At 45.1% G+C, this 18598-nt stretch overlaps 1 protein-coding gene across 1 annotated transcript in view; it reads right to left on the bottom strand.

Moving 5' to 3' along the window:
• cdh22 (cadherin 22) overlaps nucleotides 1-17777 on the bottom strand; it is an 871134-nt gene extending 853357 nt beyond the window's left edge. The window contains exon 1 of the mRNA XM_080205062.1: nucleotides 17596-17777. The gene's annotated coding sequence lies outside the window, so the exon portion shown is untranslated. The remainder of the gene's footprint in view (nucleotides 1-17595) is intronic.
• Between the last annotated feature and the right edge of the window lie 821 nt (nucleotides 17778-18598).

Genomic DNA, 18598 nt, shown 5'->3' with positions numbered 1-18598 from the left:
TGCTATAATCAGAAAACAAATTAACTCCCTTTCAAAATATACTCCAGAATATCGTCCTCATGTCCTCAACAACTGAACCACCACAAATTGTCTCAGTGAAAATTAGGGTCAATAAAAGCTATGTCATTGCACCAAATCTCGTCTCCATTTTCCTCACTGCATTACTGCACCACACCTCTATCAAATTACCCACAGTAAAGAAATAATCCACAGAACAGATGGAAAACTGTTTAACTGCTTCACCTTTGATACAAAACCAAAACTGCTCCAACCTTAGTTAAACTTCAATAAGGAGATGTCGCTCCTGTATGTAATCCACTCAGAAACAGAGGTCTTGCATTATTGTCAACTCTTTCTTTCAAAGCATAATGACAAATGGGCCATTCACTAATCACCCTGAAGACTAAGATCCTCTTTCATCCAGCTCCCACAGTGCAACACCCTCCCCCTTCAATTAGGATCAATGATGAGATCCTGGAAAAGGTGAACTATTATTCCATCTTAATAGCCTCCCCCAATGAATATATATATATATGTAAATACAGATGGTAACATTCATTATTGTGTCCATTGTACCAGCTCAACCTTCAATTGACGGAGGAAAAATGTATATGAGGACTAGGATCTCTAAACTCAAAATTAAGGTCAGTGTTTTACTGGGCAGCAGTGATCTCATGACTCCTATAAGCTTCAGAAATTTGGACAATCAAGAGCAGGCTAACTCCAAGCTTTGGAGAAATACTTCCGGGGGGCTTCACAAGATCCTCCAAATCTTGTGACGGGAAAGGTATTAAAGTTAAATTCTTCACCATGATGATAGACTTTGAAACCATTTGGAAAAATTCAGCAATTCTCCCTAAAGTGCCGAATTGGTGGGAAAACTGGGCAAGATCACAACTGTTTTTCTCAGTACAACTTCAGACCTGAATATCCCCAATCTGCGCAATGCAGAGATCACAATCATGAATATCGTTAAAAATCCGGGGGGGGGGGGGGGGGGGGCAGAAGTGGGGCCTATTTGAGCCAGAATCTGACAGCTCTGGAACTCTGCGCATGCGCAGTGGCCCCGATTTGTCAGTCCTCCCCGTTCCTGGCCAATTCGATCGCTAGCCGGCCCGGGATCCCCACAATGCTACCCCGCTAGCCCCTCCCATGGCCCAATCGCAGCCCCCATAACAGTTTCTGGGCTAGTCCTAACCCCACCGCCCTGGAGCACGCCGATGTCCAGCCCACAGCCCCAGCAGTGGCAATCCTCCCATCCCCTTCATCCCGGCAGTTTCCCCCACCCCTCCACTAACCACACCCCCCTTCCCAAGGTCAGAAACACCCTCTGGGAAGCAGACCCCCTCCAGGCAGGTCACCAGCCCCCTCAGCCCACCCCAATCACTGGCCTCCCTCCAGCTCAGCGGAACCCCCCCAGCACCACTAATCACCTCCTATAGGCTGTACCCCCTTGGCATTGCCCCATGCCTGGTGTGCAGTGCCAAGGAGCCCCCTAGGCATGGGCACTTTGCTCGTTGGGTAGTGCCAGGGACACAGGTTGGCACTACCCATGCCCAGGAAGCACCACCCTCTACTGCCCAACCCTTTGGGGGCCCCAATTGCTAGCTCCCCAAACATGGGAAACTACTCTAAACCCCGCCAGAATGAAGTACTCCTGGCAGGGTGGGAGATACTATCAGACCCTGCAAATTCAGCGCCAGGCCCAATAAAACAGATTAAAATCACTTACCTCTCTTCCCGCTAGTTTCCAACGCAGTCCCACTGAGACTGTTCCCTGGTTCTGGGAGACGCGCATGGGTCAGAAATGCATATGCGAATCCTGCGAAATAGCTGACAACACAATTCTCCCGACTGGATCAGCCAGAAAATCTGCACATCCCAATGGGAGAATTGCCCCACTTGTCTTCAGTTCATTAGTCTAGGCCATCTAGATTACATCTTCTTCTTCTTCCTGGGTTTTCTGCCCAGAGGCATGTTCAATCCAGAATGCCATAACCTCACCATGGATAGAGCTAGGATGCAGGATCCCGAGTTCACCCCAGCCAGAACAGAGATGGAACCACATGTTTTTGGCATTAATCTGATCCACACTGATCATCCAGCCAACTGAGCCAACCAACTAAGGGTCCACTGGTTATTCACTTTTCTGCAAAAGGAAATTGGTCCTCTCTACCTAACTCCTTCCTAACTTTATTGATTGGAATTAAATCTCTGCTCAGCCTCCTCTGCTCTATATAAAAAAAGATTAAGACCACCCAATCTTGTCTCATGTATAAAATTGTTCATTTCAAGCAACAGCGCGATAAATTTCCCCCAAGTGGGGCAGGACAGTAGCAAAGTGGCTGGCACTGCTGCCTCACAGTGCCAGGGACCCGAGTTCTATTCTGGCCTTGGGTGACTGTGCACATTCTTTCTGTGTCTATGTGGGTTTCCTCCGGGTGATTTGGTTTCCTCCCACACTTCAAAATTGTATGAGTTAGGTGGATTAGCCATGCTGATTGACACCTTAGTGTCAAGGGAATAGCAGGGTAAATACATAGGATTACAGCGATAGGGCCTGGGTGGGATTGTTGCCAATGCAGGCTCTATGGGCTGAATGACTTCTTTCTGGACTGTAGGGATTCTATGATTCTATGCTGCTTTCGAGTGCAATCACATCCTGTAACGTGGAACTGTATGCAGTACTCTAGCTGCAGCCTATCTTGAAGTGTTGTTGTTCACAGGTTGAGTGAATTTAGCTATTTTACAATAAAAACCTTGCTGAATGAGAGTTTATGACATGAATCTTCCATTTTAAGTATATTGGCAAAAGGACAGATACCGGAATTCTATCACACCGCCCGCCACTGGAATCAGAGTAGGTGGAGGGATGGACAATGGAAATGTCAGTTGACCTCGGGCAGGATTTTACAGTCTCGGGTGAGTGGGGCTGTAAAATCCCGCCCTGAGTGTTGTAGATTACGTTTAAGCTGGATATCCAAATAACTATTCATATTTTTTCCTTAATTGCAAAATTCTCATCATTGAGTAGCATTACTTTTGCAAGATAATAGGTAATTAATATGACATTTCAACTGAAGCCTTGGTATCCTACTCCTCACCACCCCTCCTTTTCCCTGCTTCAGCATCTCTCCCTCATCAGGTTGAGAGTGTGACCATCCACTCCATTCTCTACTCTCCCGCATAGGTCCCAGTTATGCCTGTCTCTTTATGTGTTATGTGCAGCATTCCCTGCTCCAGTCATACTCTGGCCCCCTCCCACAACTCCTTTACTTCATGCTCTTAGTTGGACTTGGAAAAAATTATCAATTTTGCTTCCAATTTCCACCCCTTTATCACCTTCACAGGTCCTTCTCTGACACTTCTGGCCTCTCTGTCTCCATTTCTTGTGATAAACTGTCCAGCAATATCCATTACAAGCCCACCAACTCCACAAATACCTTGACTACAGCTCTTCACACCCCACATCCTGTAGGGCCTCCATCCATTCTCTAAGTTCCTTCGACTCCATCGCACCTATTCTGATGATGCCACTTTCCAAAATAGCATTGCCAATATGCCTTCCGTCTTCCTCAATTGTGGTTTTCCACTCACTGTGGCTGACAGGGCTTTCAGCTGCTTCCATCCCATCCCACAGGGCCAGTGCCCTCACCCCATCCCCTCCTTCTCAGGGCCAGGATGGAGTCTCTGTTGTCCTCACTTTTCATTCCACCAGTCTCTCCATTCAAAGGATCATCCTCTGCCACTTCTGCCACTCCAGTACGATGTTACCATTCAACACATCTTCAGCATTCCACAGGGACTGTTCTCTCAATTCCTCATTCACAGCCGACTCCTCACCCCACGCCCATCGCACTTTTCCATGCATTTGCAGAAGGTGCAACACCTGCTCCTTTACCTCCTCCTTAAACATCCCTTTCAGGTGCAGCAGCGCTTCATGTGCACCTCCTTCAATCTAGTCTATTGCATTCGCTGCTCCCAATGTGCTCTATTCTATTGGACAGACAAACTCGGACTGGGTGAATGCTTAATACCTTTGGTCCTTCTGCAAGCAGGGCCCATACCTTGCAGTCACTTGCCACTTCAATTCAGCACCCTGCTCTCCAGTCCACATGTCTGTTCTTGGCCTTTTGCAATGTTCCAGTGGAGCCCAACGTAAACTGGAGGAACAGTACCTCATCTTTCGATTGGGCACTTTACAGCCTTCCGGACTGAATATTGAGCTCAACAACTTCACAGCATGAACTCCCCTCTCCATTTTCACATATGTCCATTTATTTTATTTAATTCCATTTCTTCTTTTCATCTAATTCATCCATTTTTTCTTATTCTTCTTTCTCAGTTCCATTTTTCCACTTCTCCATTCCCGCTCTCCTTCTACGACCCCCCCCCCCCCCTTAGCTGCTTTAATCATCTGAAGTTTTGTTCTGCCATTTACACTTTCCGCTCACTTAATGGACACTTTTAGCACCACTCTCAGCTTTCTTCATTCTCATTTGCATTCCCTTTGTCCTAATACAGCCACTAGCCCCACCCCCGCCAACCACGCCCCACCTGCTGATTTTTTTTGCTCTTAGCTCTGATGCAGGGTCAGCCAGACTTAAAATGTTGGCTCTATTCTCTCTCCACAGATACTGGCATACCCGCTGAGATTTTCCAGTATTTTCTGAGTTTCACTCCATTCTCTTCACGGCTAACAAGCTGCTGTGACTATATCCTTGCCTCTGTAGAAGAGAAAATGGGTGGGGAAAAATGAGGAAAAACCAGAGATCAAGAAATCTTAATACTGCAGATGCTTGAATCTGAAACAAAAACGGAAAATGCAGGAAAATCTCAGCAGGTCTGACAGCATCTCAGGCAAGAGAATGTTTCAAGTCTGGATGACCCTTCATCAGAAAAATTTGGAGCTGAGATACACAGAAAATGGGAAACAAAAGCCACTTGGATGCAGCAAGGACACAAGAAGACAGACCAAGAAGAGTGGGAGATTACCAGTGAGACAGTAACAGAATAAGGATAATGGATTTGTTTCTTAGTTCCAGCATTTCCACAGTAACGAATGTCAATGCGATGAGAATTCAGATAGGTTTACTGTGGGGCTGTCAAAGAGAACAATTTGAGTGGAAAGTGTGGAGGAAAATACAAATCCCCAGTGTCTAGCATACCTGTATGTTTTTTGGAACTGGGAACGCAGAAGGAAAAACCATTAAGTCTTGAAAATTATGGGTACCATTAAAATTGCCTGAACTGCTTTGCCTATCTTTAAAGGGTTAATGATGCCAGTATTGCTGTTTTTTTTTGATTGGCGTTTTACAATTTTGTACTGGATTTCAATCTAGAGAATTCCTGTTTTGAAACCTAAATGGAAAATAACTCAGAAAGGCTGGGAAGGGGAAATGAGAGTGGAAAACGTTAGAAATGCACGGTAGGTGGATGAAACAAAAGGAAAAATAAATATTTTGGGTAGGGCCCATCATAAAAGCTGATATATGCATGTTGTGCATTTAGAAAAAAAAATCCATTTTAAGTCATTGGGCTGAACTTAAATGCCAGTTGGTGACCACGGTTGTAAAATTCAGCACTGTTTCACGGAACGATGTTAGAGCCACATCAGGCTGCATTCGAAACTCAAAACGGGGCCATCCTGTGCCTCGATGCCAGAGAAGAGGGAACTGACTTGAAGTCGAGTGGGTCCGAAGCCCCTGGAGAGGACAAGGAAATAGTCGGGTGCGAGGACTAAGACTGGTGCCTTAAACAGCGACGCCATCTAGTGCCACTTCAGCAATAACCTGGACTTTCAGATTCTCACACTAGCCACGGTTGTCAGTTGACATCAAGCAGATCAAGCAGACTTATGGTTTTGAAAATGTTCATTTCTTGCGAACTCACATTCAATTATTGATTAAGTGAATCTGAGTAAATTGGGTTTCTGAACCGTGAATTAAAAATCTTTAACATATTCGGATTTTGAACTACTGGCGCTGGATTCTGAAACGCACCAGTGAACATTGCCTTCATCCTAATTACTCATTTCAGCCATTAACAGTGACTTCACTATTTTGCATTGACTTCTGAACTCTCCTTTGTCCAGCTCACTCCTGCTCTTGTGCTGTCCTGCCGTTGACCACAAGAAGAGAGGCGGAGGCCAAAACTTTAGAAATAATGCATTAAAATTCAATGGCATTTCGGAGAAATAAAACTGGTTAATACCAATGATAACGCCACCATTTCAAAGAAGACAACCAGGCACATCGTGACAAAGCCCGTACAGAATTGAATTAATTCATGTGGTCTCTTGACCAATCTATTTGGAATTAAAATGACTCTCTCGTTGATGGGGCTCAGCGCTGAGTTTCTTCCCATTAATCCTCTTGAGCTATGAAGGAGTTTGTCGATCACACATGTAATGTGATATCTCTCTATCATGACTGCTTGTCATGATGTCCCAATGCTTGTTGGGAAAGCTGTTCACTTCCCTATAATTATTTCAGCGTCAATATCCGGTAATGTTTTTTAATCCCCTTTTCAGGTGGTATGCAAAATGCCTGTCAGTTGTCAATCTGCTGTAGGCGCCCACAGTTTCAAATAAAAGTTTAATCCCAGAAAACAATAAAGGCGACTCCACCACTTTCAAAGATGGGGAACATGGGACATACTAAAACGACGTTAGGGACTCAAATGTGAATGTGCTATTGAGCAAAATGCCATTCCTAGTCTGTGCCATTAACTCATTTCAGCTGAGGGTTCCTCAGTTGGCGATAATGGGATTGGCTTCAGCACTTTTCACTTCTAGACTTATCCTTGGTCCTGATCACGATCTAGTGACCTTCTTCTGCAAAGTTTACATTTGTGTGATGTGCAGATGACCCCCCCCCCCCCCCCCCGCCTTTGTCCATGAGACCCATCTCCTGGTTTCTTGATCTCCTCCCCTCTAAAATTAAGACAATGCATTTTCCCTTTCAAGTCTGTTATTGCTCCTCAAAAACCCTTTCTTGACCCCTTTGTCTGGCTAATTGGCTGCTGCCTCTCAACTTCCTCATCACCCTTTCTGCAACTTCTTATTTGTACCTCATCAGTCAGGACACCGACCTGATCACATCATTGTCACAGCTCCTCATCAAGGTCAAAATGACCTCCTATTTGTCACTTTGACAAATTTATCCAGCCAGCAGCCTTTGAAGCAGTTGGCCATACCATCCTCCACAAATATCTTCCCTCCATGTCTCCAGATGAATGGGTCTGCTTTGCTCCTATCTATCAAGTGACACCAAAATATCTCCTGCAATGATTTCTCTTCTGTTATCTCTTCAGGTCCCCCAAGAATTGCTTCTATTTCTCACCTATATTCTGTCACTCGGTGCCATTACTGCTGGTGCTATATAGATCCAGTATGTTGTTGTTGTTGACAGGATGATGCTCAGCTTCCCAAATAAAGCAAAACAAAAGTAGTTTATTTATTAATCAAAAATAGGCTTACATTTACACTGCAATGAAGTTACTAAGAAAATTCCCTAGTCGCCACATACTGGCGCCTGTTCGGGTACACTGAGGAGAATTTAGCATGGCCGACTCACCTAACATGCTCATTGTTTGGACTGTGGGAGGAAACCTGAGCACCTGGAGGAAATCTATGGCATGCATGGTTGCAAAGTGGTTGGCACTGCTGCCTCACAGCACCAGGGACCCGGATTTGATTCCCAGCTTGGGTCACTGTGCGGAGTCTGCACATTGTTCCCTGTCTGCTGGGTTTCCTTCGGGTGCTCCGGTTTCCTCCCACAGTCCGAAAGACATGTTGGTTAGATGCATTGGCCATGCAAAATTCTCCCTCAGTGTACCTGAACAGGCGCCAGAGTGTGGCAATTAGGCGATTTTTACAGTAACTTCACTGCAGTGTTAATGTAAGCCTACTTGTGATACTAATAGCCTAGAAAAAAACTGATTAGGCTGCTGATGTTCTCTGTTTGGGCACACTCATGAAATCTTCATATTCCGTCAGAGTCTGTGCCTTCAGGGAAGGGAGAGATCAGACGTAAAGAAAATAATTTGCTGTTAGTGCAAGAAGTATTCATGGGAGACACGACCATGCACAGAAACACTGAGAATACTAAATGCTCATTGTAAATAAGAAGTGATTTAGCATCTAAAATAGAAACAAGAAGTTTTCTGCTGAGTGTAGTAAAGTGTTTGGAACTGCAGTATTGTGATTTATGGTGCCTGTGAATCCGACATCTCGATCACAGCCCTGAAACCCGTTTTATAGTTCGGCTCACCCCCTGCACCGAAGACGAGATGAAAGAATCAACACTCTAAGCACATTGAGCTGTGTTGCTCCTTCAGGAAAATAGGAAATTCTATTTTTCCATTACCACTTTCCAACATTTGACACTTTACTGATTAATATAATAACAAGAAATAAATGGAACAGAGAGCATTTCTGTATCAGTAATTGGATGGATTGAAAGGCTTGAGACTTTTGTTTTCACGTCAGACCTCTGCTGAGGCTCATCCAACAAACCTTTATGGACGGACACCTGCTAGAAGGTGAGGCAAAAGTAATGTCGACTGGATCGACAAATGGATCAGGTGCTGCCTGTACCTGAATAAATCCTAAAAGAAGCGAGGCATTTTCACAATGGCGTTTAGTGCATTAACAAACAACCTACATGGAACAAGACTAAAATGTAGAACACCAAAATCAGGCCATTCTGAAGGGACTTGACAGGATGGATACTATACTGAAAGGATACTTCCCCTATGTGAGAAAGGGGAATTAGAGGGCAGAGTTTAAAAATAAAGGGGAACCCATTCATGATAGAAATGGGAAGTTTTTTTTCTCTCAGAGGCTTATTAGTCTGTATTAGTCCCTTCTTCAGAGAGCAATGGCAGCAGGGTCATTGAATATTTTTAAGTTGAGTTAGGTAGTTTTATGATTGACGAGAGAGGCAAAGGTTAAAGGGGGTAGGCAGGAAAATAGATGCGAAACCACAATCAGATCAGCCATGATCTCATCAAATGACTGAGCAGGTTCGACAGAGTGAACCCCCATTCCTAATTTGTTAGTTTGTATGTTTTCTAGTCAATATGAACCTCCTGTACCTTCACTTAGCACCAGCCACCAATCCTGCTATTCTTTTTCCCCTCATATACATATCTGGTTTCCCCTTTAATGGATCTGCTTTACCGGCACGGTGGCACAGTGGTTAGGTCTGCTGCCTCACAGTGCCAGGGATCGGTTCCATTCTGAACCCAGGTGTCTGTGTGAAGTCTGCATATTCTCCCTGTGTCGGCATGGGTTTCCTCTGGGTACTCTGGTTTCCTCCCACAGTCCAAAGATGTGCAGGTTAGTTTGAATGGCCATGGTAAATTGCTGCTTAATGTCAGGGGTTTACTAGGGTAAATACACGGGGTTTCAGGGATAGGGCTTGGGTGAGGTTGGTGTCAGTGCAGGCTTGATGGGCTGAATGGCTTTGTTCTGCACTATAGGAATTCTATGATTCTATTAAACCACTCCCTTTGTCAGCAAGTATCACATTCAAAATCTTGATATGGAAGCTCTCCTGAAACCCTACTGGATCTATTGGTGGCTCTCTTATATTTCTGGCCCATGGTTTGAGATTCTTCCACAAATATTAACAATACATTTTTAATGTGAAAATAAATCACCATGTTCATGCTTTCAGATGGGCTATCATTGATCTGCAGTGACTCTGAATTGAGGGTAAAGGAAAATCTTGAATAGTGATGGCCACTGAGCTGATGCCTGTGTCTTTGAAATGTACACCAGTGATTGTCAACGCCCTCAAGAGGAGGGAAAACTTCAAAGGCTAAAAAAAAGTCTCAGTCACCTTGGCCATTGCCACATGGACCTCAATGTGAATGGTTTGTACCACACCTCAGACACACCACATCACCAATTTGTTTCACATCAAACTCTGAGTATCCACAATATAATGTATGTTCATTTACTGACTAGGTGTATTCATATTAAACATACATCCTTCTTTAGTCAACACAAAATGCAAGCAGAGTTAGGAACTTGTTCAGGATTAATTTGAGAGTCGATGACTTTGATATGAGTGGGATAATCTGGTATTCCTGTCTGAGAGTACACGGCTGTCAGGGTGAGGAAAATAAAGAAGTGTTTAGTCAGGTGCTTTGGCTGATGTGGACCACCCTTGATGGAGCATTTGGTCCTTTTCCTCCCCCATTTTGTTGCTGTGCGGACACATGGATTTGGGCCTGTGTCTGTGGGAGTTTGCGCGTTCTCCCCGTGGTTGCGTGGGTTTCCTCTGGGTGCTCCGGTTTCCTCCCACATCCCAAAGATGCGCTTTTAGGCTGATTGATTGGGTAACAAATTGTCCCTATATTGGACCTCCCTGATCCTCGCACATTAGGCGTAGACTAAAATCATGAATAGGTCACTGAGACAATGGGACGGTGGCGCGGGCTCGTTGGGCCGAAGGGCCTGTTTCCCGTGCTGTGTTGTTCTTTGTTCTTTGTTCTATTTTCTAATGTTAATGATGATGGCACTGATGGCCAGCTCACAGGCCAGAATGTGATTGTCTCAGTGCCCAGAATCATCGATTCTGTAAGTAGTTAGTGATGAGGTTAACATCATCTGACTCCACTGATGCCACAACTGCCTGGAGGCTAAACACACAGTGTATGACCTCAGCCGTGCATTTAACCAGGAAGCTGACACACTGACATCTGAAAAGTCGTCGCCCATATAACAACCAGGGCTTTAATCGTGAAGTAAAGCCACCTTCTATTGATCAAATATAACCAGAGGAAACAGCGAAGTCCCCTCTTTCAACTGTCAATGTGCTGTCCTGTGTTGAAGGTTGTTGTGCCAACTCCACGTACCTTTTTATTCAGCAGGATGGGGTCTAATTATACAGTCAACTTAAAGAAATGAATAGATCACCACGTCATTATGACAAACTTGCCTTTTGTTGTATGTCTTCAGCGTTCACAAACTGTTCCTTTCGTGCTGACAGAAACAATTTAAATTAGGAGGGGAGGTCAAGAATAGCTAGGACAAATTTCCGATGACAAAAACTATTTCATCAACCTCTTTGTGCCATTGATAATAGTCACCTGTTTACTGTGAGTGTGGATATAGTGAAATAAAAGTCAAAGTGAAAAAAAGATTGAGGAGTTCTAAACAGAAATGATACTCTTTGCAAATTGAAATGTTGCAACCTTTAGCCCTGGTTTAGAAAATAAAATCGTCCTTGAAGCCGGCCGAGCTCACAAAACCGATCACCCTTACTATCAAATTCATCACCCTGGCGGGATTTTTGCTAATTGCACCTTTTGGCTTGCTTTGAAGGAAGTTCTTAAAATTCAGCGATTTATCTTAAGAACAATACCACTATCAGACTAAATTTACTGAGAAACTGTCCACTGTACACTAATGTAACTAGCAAATATTCTGTATCGTTATTTAAAGTGCTTTTCAGTATTTTAAAATCAGGTTGCTTACAGGTGGTGATGTTGACTTGTTAGCGTAAACCCATGTTAGGCTGTTAATGAAACTGCACCAAGTTTCCAGTCTCAAACATATTGAATAATACTTTTAAAGCTTTTTTTAAAAAAAAACGTCTTTCTACAACATTACTCAATCATTTCTAGGTTTTTAAATTTGACGGTAGATAAGTGAGTTTCAGCGGAAAATTGAGATATAAAAACCATGTCTTCACATGGATGCAATTTTGAGCATGTTCACACCTGGATCATTGCTGATGTGTGAAGCAGAGACATGCTGGTAGTGAAAGGAGAACAGCAGCACTCTTCTAGCGGAATCAATGTCCATTCGGAGTGAAAATTCGAATCCTATTTTAATGCGACAGTTCTCAAATTAGCGGAGAGCTCTGTCTCAAATGATAAAACATTCAAACTCTGACAGGCTTTCTGAAGTTGGTTACCAGCGCTGAATAATTTGATCAAACTCAGGATTGTGCTCATCACTTCTGCAATTTTGTTCTTAATTCCATTATGGGCGGGCGTGGGGCGGGTGGGTGGTGGATCTTGGTGGGCGGGGGGGGGGAGGGTGGCGATGGATGGACTGGAGACGAAACCGTGTTTTAAAGGTGGCTATGAATTATTTTCATGAGTTACAATGTTCATGACGCGCAGATTAAATTGTTAAAAGGGAGTGGAAAAGATGAGAGAGTGGGACAAAGTAAAGCAGAGCAAACAGCCTTAAAGTCTCCAACGACCCTCCTTCGTGCCTTCATCTCACGCTACAAGATGAATATGATAGTACTAAAGCTACTTCTGGCATCCAAGCAGCTATTATTACTATTTAATATCGTTTGTTTCAGTTTCACAATGTGTGCGCTGAAAGGACAGCTGGTTCAAAGCGATTGCATCTCACTAGACTTGTCAGTAGACGAACGATTAAAAGCATTCATTTCAGATCCGCTATAGGAGACAAGCAAAGCTTTGGAATGGCAATTACTTTTACAGTAGCACGCAGTCACTTTCAGATCAACCCCAGAGGTAACTGCCCACCTGCTCCTTTATAGTTGGGTCTAAGAATTAACATCAATAATAATATGAACATTTGTTGTTTTTTCCCTTTTAAGCTTAAGCTGACTTACAAAGTAAGGGAAAAGTAAAAGCAGCAAGATTTTTACTTTTCATTCTGGCAGTGTTGGTACCTATCTTTCAGATAGTTACTGGGCTGAGCGAAACTTAATCTGAAAAAGGGTTCCATTCTACCACCCAAGAGTAGAATATTTTATATTTCCTCCTTTTATTTATTCCTTTTGTTTCTGTGCTCCCACTCCTGTCTGTGCTTTTTGTGGCTGAGCAGATGGTAGAGTTCAGCCTGCCCGCTCTCAAAATAATATATCACCAATTCTAATTCTTCTGACTTACCTTAAAATACATTGCACAACAGAGAGATTGACTTCCATTCACAACGTTCCCTTCCCAAAATATACTAGTCTTGCAATTTTATTTCTCATCTTCCTATCCTCTTCAAAATAACACAAGAGGACATGGCCAACGTTCCCTCTAGTGGGAAGCAAGAGTGCCTGTGAGGTCTTGAACCAAACCTCTCTGATGCGAGTCCAAATTGGCAGTGCAGCTGGAAGAGGACTCAAGATATTATCACATCACCTAGGAGCTAAGGCATTATCTGTTTACTGTAAAGGTGAAGTATTGTCACTTCACTGAGAAGCCAAGGTATCAGTTCCTCACTGAGGAACTGAAGTATTGTCACATCACCGAGGAGTTAAGGCCCCATTAATTCACTGAAGAACTGAAGTACCATCTTGTCACTGAAGAGTCATGATACTGTTTCTTCATTGAAATACCGTCACTGCCATGAAAAGTTGAGGTAGTATCTATTCACTGAGGAGTTCAAGTGCAATCTCTTCACTAAAGAGTTGAGCTCCCATCTCTTCACTTGGGAACTGAGATACTGTCTCTTCATTAAGGGGATGAGATACTGTTTATTTGCTAAGAAACTGGAAATTATAATTTACTGAGGAACTGAGATCCACTGTTTCTTCACTGAGGAGCCAAGGTACCATCTCTTCACTAAGCAGCTGAAATGCTACCTATTCACCGAGGGGCTGAGATCTCTTCACTGAGGGGCTGAGGTCTCTTCACTGAGGGGCTGAGGTCTCTTCACTGAGGAACTGAGGTCTCTTCACTGAGGGGCTGAGGTTTCTTCACTGAGGGGCTGAGGTCTCCTCACTGAGGGGCTGAGGTCTCTTCACTGAGGGGCTGAGGTCTCCTCACTGAGGGGCTGAGGTCTCTTCACTGAGGGGCTGAGGTCTCCTCACTGAGGGGCTGAGGTCTCCTCACTGAGAGGCTGAGGTCTCTTCACTGAGGGGCTGAGGTCTCTTCACTGAGGGGCTGAGGTCTCTTCACTGAGGAACTGAGGTCTCTTCACTGAGAGGCTGAGGTTTCTTCACTGAGGGGCTGAGGTCTCCTCACTGAGGGGCTGAGGTCTCTTCACTGAGAGGCTGAGGTCTCCTCACTGAGAGGCTGAGGTCTCTTCACTGAGAGGCTGAGGTCTCTTCACCGAGGGGCTGAGGTCTCTTCACTGAGGGGCTGAGGTCTCTTCACTGAGGGGCTGAGGTCTCTTCACTGAGGGGCTAAGGTCTCCTCACTGAGAGGCTGAGGTCTCCTCACTGAGAGGCTGAGGCCTCTTCACTGAGGGGCTGAGGTCTCTTCACTGAGGGGCTGAGGTCTCTTCACTGAGGGGCTGAGGTCTCTTCACTGAGGGGCTGAGGTCTCCTCACTGAGGGGCTGAGGTCTCCTCACTGAGGGGCTGAGGTCTCTTCACTGAGGGGCTGAGGTCTCTTCACTGAGAGGCTGAGGTCTCTTCACTGAGAGGCTGAGGTTTCTTCACTGAGGGGCTGAGGTCTCCTCACTGAGGGGCTGAGGTCTCTTCACTGAGGGGCTGAGGTCTCCTCACTGAGGGGCTGAGGTCTCTTCACTGAGGGGCTGAGGTCTCCTCACTGAGGGGCTGAGGTCTCTTCACTGAGGGGCTGAGGTCTCCTCACTGAGAGGCTGAGGTCTCCTCACTGAGGGGCTGAGGTCTCCTCACTGAGGGGCTGAGGTCTCTTCACTGAGGGGCTGAGGTCTCCTCACTGAGAGGCTGAGGTCTCTTCACTGAGGGGCTGAGGTCTCTTCACTGAGGGGCTGAGGTCTCTTCACTGAGAGGCTGAGGTCTCCTCACTGAGAGGCTGAGGTCTCTTCACTGAGAGGCTGAGGTCTCTTCACTGAGGGGCTGAGGTCTCCTCACTGAGGGGCTGAGGTCTCTTCACTGAGAGGCTGAGGTCTCTTCACTGAGAGGCTGAGGTCTCTTCACTGAGGGGCTGAGGTCTCTTCACTGAGGGGCTGAGGTCTGTTCACTGAGGGGCTGAGGTCTCTTCACTGAGGGGCTGAGGTCTCCTCACTGAGGGGCTGAGGTCTCTTCACTGAGGGGCTGAGGTCTCCTCACTGAGGGGCTGAGGTCTGTTCACTGAGAGGCTGAGGTCTGTTCACTGAGGGGCTGAGGTCTCTTCACTGAGGGGCTGAGGTCTCTTCACTGAGGGGCTGAGATCTCTTCACTGAGGGGCTGAGGTCTCCTCACTGAGGGGCTGAGGTCTCTTCACTGAGGGGCTGAGGTCTCCTCACTGAGGGGCTGAGGTCTCTTCACTGAGGGGCTGAGGTCTCCTCACTGAGAGGCTGAGGTCTCCTCACTGAGGGGCTGAGGTCTCCTCACTGAGGGGCTGAGGTCTCTTCACTGAGGGGCTGAGGTCTCCTCAATGAGAGGCTGAGGTCTCTTCACTGAGGGGCTGAGGTCTCTTCACTGAGGGGCTGAGGTCTCTTCACTGAGGGGCTGAGGTCTCCTCACTGAGGGGCTGAGGTCTCTTCACTGAGAGGCTGAGGTCTCTTCACTGAGGGGCTGAGGTCTCCTCACTGAGGGGCTGAGGTCTCTTCACTGAGAGGCTGAGGTCTCTTCACTGAGAGGCTGAGGTCTCTTCACTGAGGGGCTGAGGTCTGTTCACTGAGAGGCTGAGGTCTGTTCACTGAGGGGCTGAGGTCTCTTCACTGAGGGGCTGAGGTCTCCTCACTGAGGGGCTGAGGTCTCTTCACTGAGGGGCTGAGGTCTCCTCACTGAGGGGCTGAGGTCTGTTCACTGAGAGGCTGAGGTCTGTTCACTGAGGGGCTGAGGTCTCTTCACTGAGGGGCTGAGGTCTCTTCACTGAGGGGCTGAGATCTCTTCACTGAGGGGCTGAGGTCTCCTCACTGAGAGGCTGAGGTCTCCTCACTGAGGGGCTGAGGTCTCTTCACTGAGGGGCTGAGGTCTCTTCACTGAGGGGCTGAGGTCTCTGCATTGAGGGGCTGAGGTCTCCTCATTGAGGGGCTGAGGTCTCCTCATTGAGGGGCTGAGGTCTCTTTTCTTCGCTGCAGTTTCAGCAACTTTCAGCCTGAAACTGAGAAGACCCTTTCCAACCAATAAAGAAGTACCTTGACCAATCAGAGGATCATGGTACAGCAGCATTCACTGCATTACATTCACTACATTAAGTGTTGAAACTCATGATAGAACATGAAAAAAAACAGCAAAATTAATCACTGGATACCGTGTTCTTTTAAAAGAACTATTAAAATAAAACCGTCTTGCTTCATGTTTATGAAACCAGGAAACAAATTTACAAATAACTATCTTACTCAGCTACATGTTTTAATTGAAAAGAGATTAAGAAACAGATTTATTTTTCTGGAGATGTGAACGTCAGCCAGGTTACCTGCAGGTACATTCCAACTGGATCGGAGGAAACCCCTTGCCCAGTCTGAATATGTCCCTTTGTCTTTAAGTTTTATTCCCTGCAGCATCATCTTTCCTTGTTCAGTGTTAAAACAACAAAGATTTTAAAAATTCAATCAATGCCAGCTAACCCAAATTTCAGGTCGAGGGTTTGTATACACCATGCAGGTGAGAGGGTGGACTGTACACCACAATCTAAAAGGACAACTGACTACATTTAGGGAGAATGGATTAAAGAATGCAGAGCTCAACAACTAATTAGAAAAAAGGAAAATAAAAATCTGTTTCTGTTGCTGACAGTTATCAATTAGAAAGCTGGATTGAGGCTCACTTATCAATGGTGCATGTTCCTGCATCCTTTAGGTCATATTTATGTTTTTTTATTTGCAATGGTGTAGTGTTAGGAATGAAAAAAAATAATTTTTCATGAATTTCTTTATTATCTTGTTGGTGAAGAATTTCTAAATGCTGTCTGCACCCAAGACAGCACATTGCAATCACATTACTAACAGCTTGTTTCATTGCCACATACAGCCTCAATCTAAAAGTCATATATCTTTCTCTCTGACACTTGCATGCATACTAAACGGAATTTGTCAGAACGGACAGCTAACTAGTGGAATGACATGCGACAATATTCAGTTTGCAACATAAAGCCTTGCCAGAACTAGAGTTTGCAATGCTAACTTGCCTCACCTAACAGAGCAGCCCGGAAAAAAGACAGGGCACTGATCTAGTTGCCCGCATTTTCAGAGTAGGATGACTGCGAGAAAGTAACAGGCTGGAAGTGTTGCAATGGTCAGAATGAATGGTGCAAAGTGTAATAAACATTTCATTTATTCAAAGCCCGGGGATGCTTTCCCCAACGAACAGACAAGCTACTTGCCAGTGTTGTGTAGCAACTCAAACAGGCATACCAAAACACAGTTTGTCAAGTCTTGTTGCTCTAACAGCCTTAACTTGAAGTCAATGCTGAGCGTGGAATCTTGACTGAATGCTGCTGATTTTGAGTTGTCAGGTACAATAATCACAGGTTTCTACAGATTATGTCACAGAAAGACATCAGTTTGTTAGCTCGAGTTACAGGAGGATGTCTAGTAATCTTTCCTCCGTGACAACATTAAAGCTTTCTCCTCATTGTTCAGATTTAAAACAAAACCTGCAGCAAATAACCTGGTTTCTAACAGTTTCTGCAGCTGCAAGTCTTACACTTAATCTCTGTTATTCAAACGTGAGACACAACGAAAACTGCAGAAACCTTTTTCATCCTTTTCATTAATCCCTCTGTAACAGCTTATAATGTAATTTACCTCTCTGTTCCAGTTGAGAGAGACAATCCAACGCTTTATTCTTCTTTTCCCTCCCAGTGGCTGGTGGTCTTGCTGAAATAATCCCCCTTAGCTGTGGATCAGATAAAGCAGCAGAGCACAGTTCCTCTCCTGAAGGCAGCTTGCACACTGCAGCCCCAGTATCATGTGCAGTGGAGAGGGGGATTGAGTCCAGTCGAGCTCTGACAGGAGCTCCGTTCGCTGCGAGATCTTCAATCCTTTCATTTCATCCCCTGGTGGCCATTCAAGGAATGAAAGAAGCAGGAATCTCCTTTTAATGAAATGCTTAAGGAATACAAGGGATGAACCAGTTGCTGCTCAGGCGGGGCGCTAGTTAGCATTAGTCTGAGCTTAACCCTTTCACCTCCAGTCCCACGTTTGGAGGGAAACGATACTCCAACAACTGACTCATTTGGAATTATGATTTGACCTTCACCCTTTGGGAGAAAAAAGGGATGCTGAGTAAAGGAGATTGGACTTATTCGGACTCAAAGCAAAAGAACATAAGAAATAGGAGCAGGAGTAGGCCATCTAGCCCTTCGAGCCTGCCCTGCCATTCAATAAGATCATGGCTGATCTGAAGTGGATCAGTTCCACTTGCCCACTTTCTCCCCATAACCCTTAATTCCCTTGTCTATCAAACACCTATCTACCCTAAGTTACACCCTGAGAAGCATGTTGATCATATATAATCACAGGGATTCATTTAAGTTAGCTGCAATGTCACATTGACAATCCGCACATTAAAAGAAAATGTAACTTCTTTTTTAATAGTACAAAAAGGTTTTCCTCCTGTTGAATATTTTTGACAACCTTTGTGAATAGCGTCACGAATCAGTGATAATGAGGAAAAGTAAATCAGGCGATGCTGTTTGTGATCAATTTGAAGAGAGTGAAGGAATATGACATTAAAAAAAAGCAGTAAGAAGTCTCATAACACCAGGTTAAAGTCCAACAGGTTTATTTGGTAGCAAAAGCCACTAGC

Source organism: Carcharhinus amblyrhynchos, chromosome 16, assembly GCF_965287045.1.
Source record: "Carcharhinus amblyrhynchos chromosome 16, sCarAmb.v2.hapA, whole genome shotgun sequence".
Classification (NCBI taxonomy): domain Eukaryota; kingdom Metazoa; phylum Chordata; class Chondrichthyes; order Carcharhiniformes; family Carcharhinidae; genus Carcharhinus; species Carcharhinus amblyrhynchos.
Note: the sequence above shows the minus strand (reverse complement) of the source record. Positions and strands in the feature narration are given on the sequence as shown.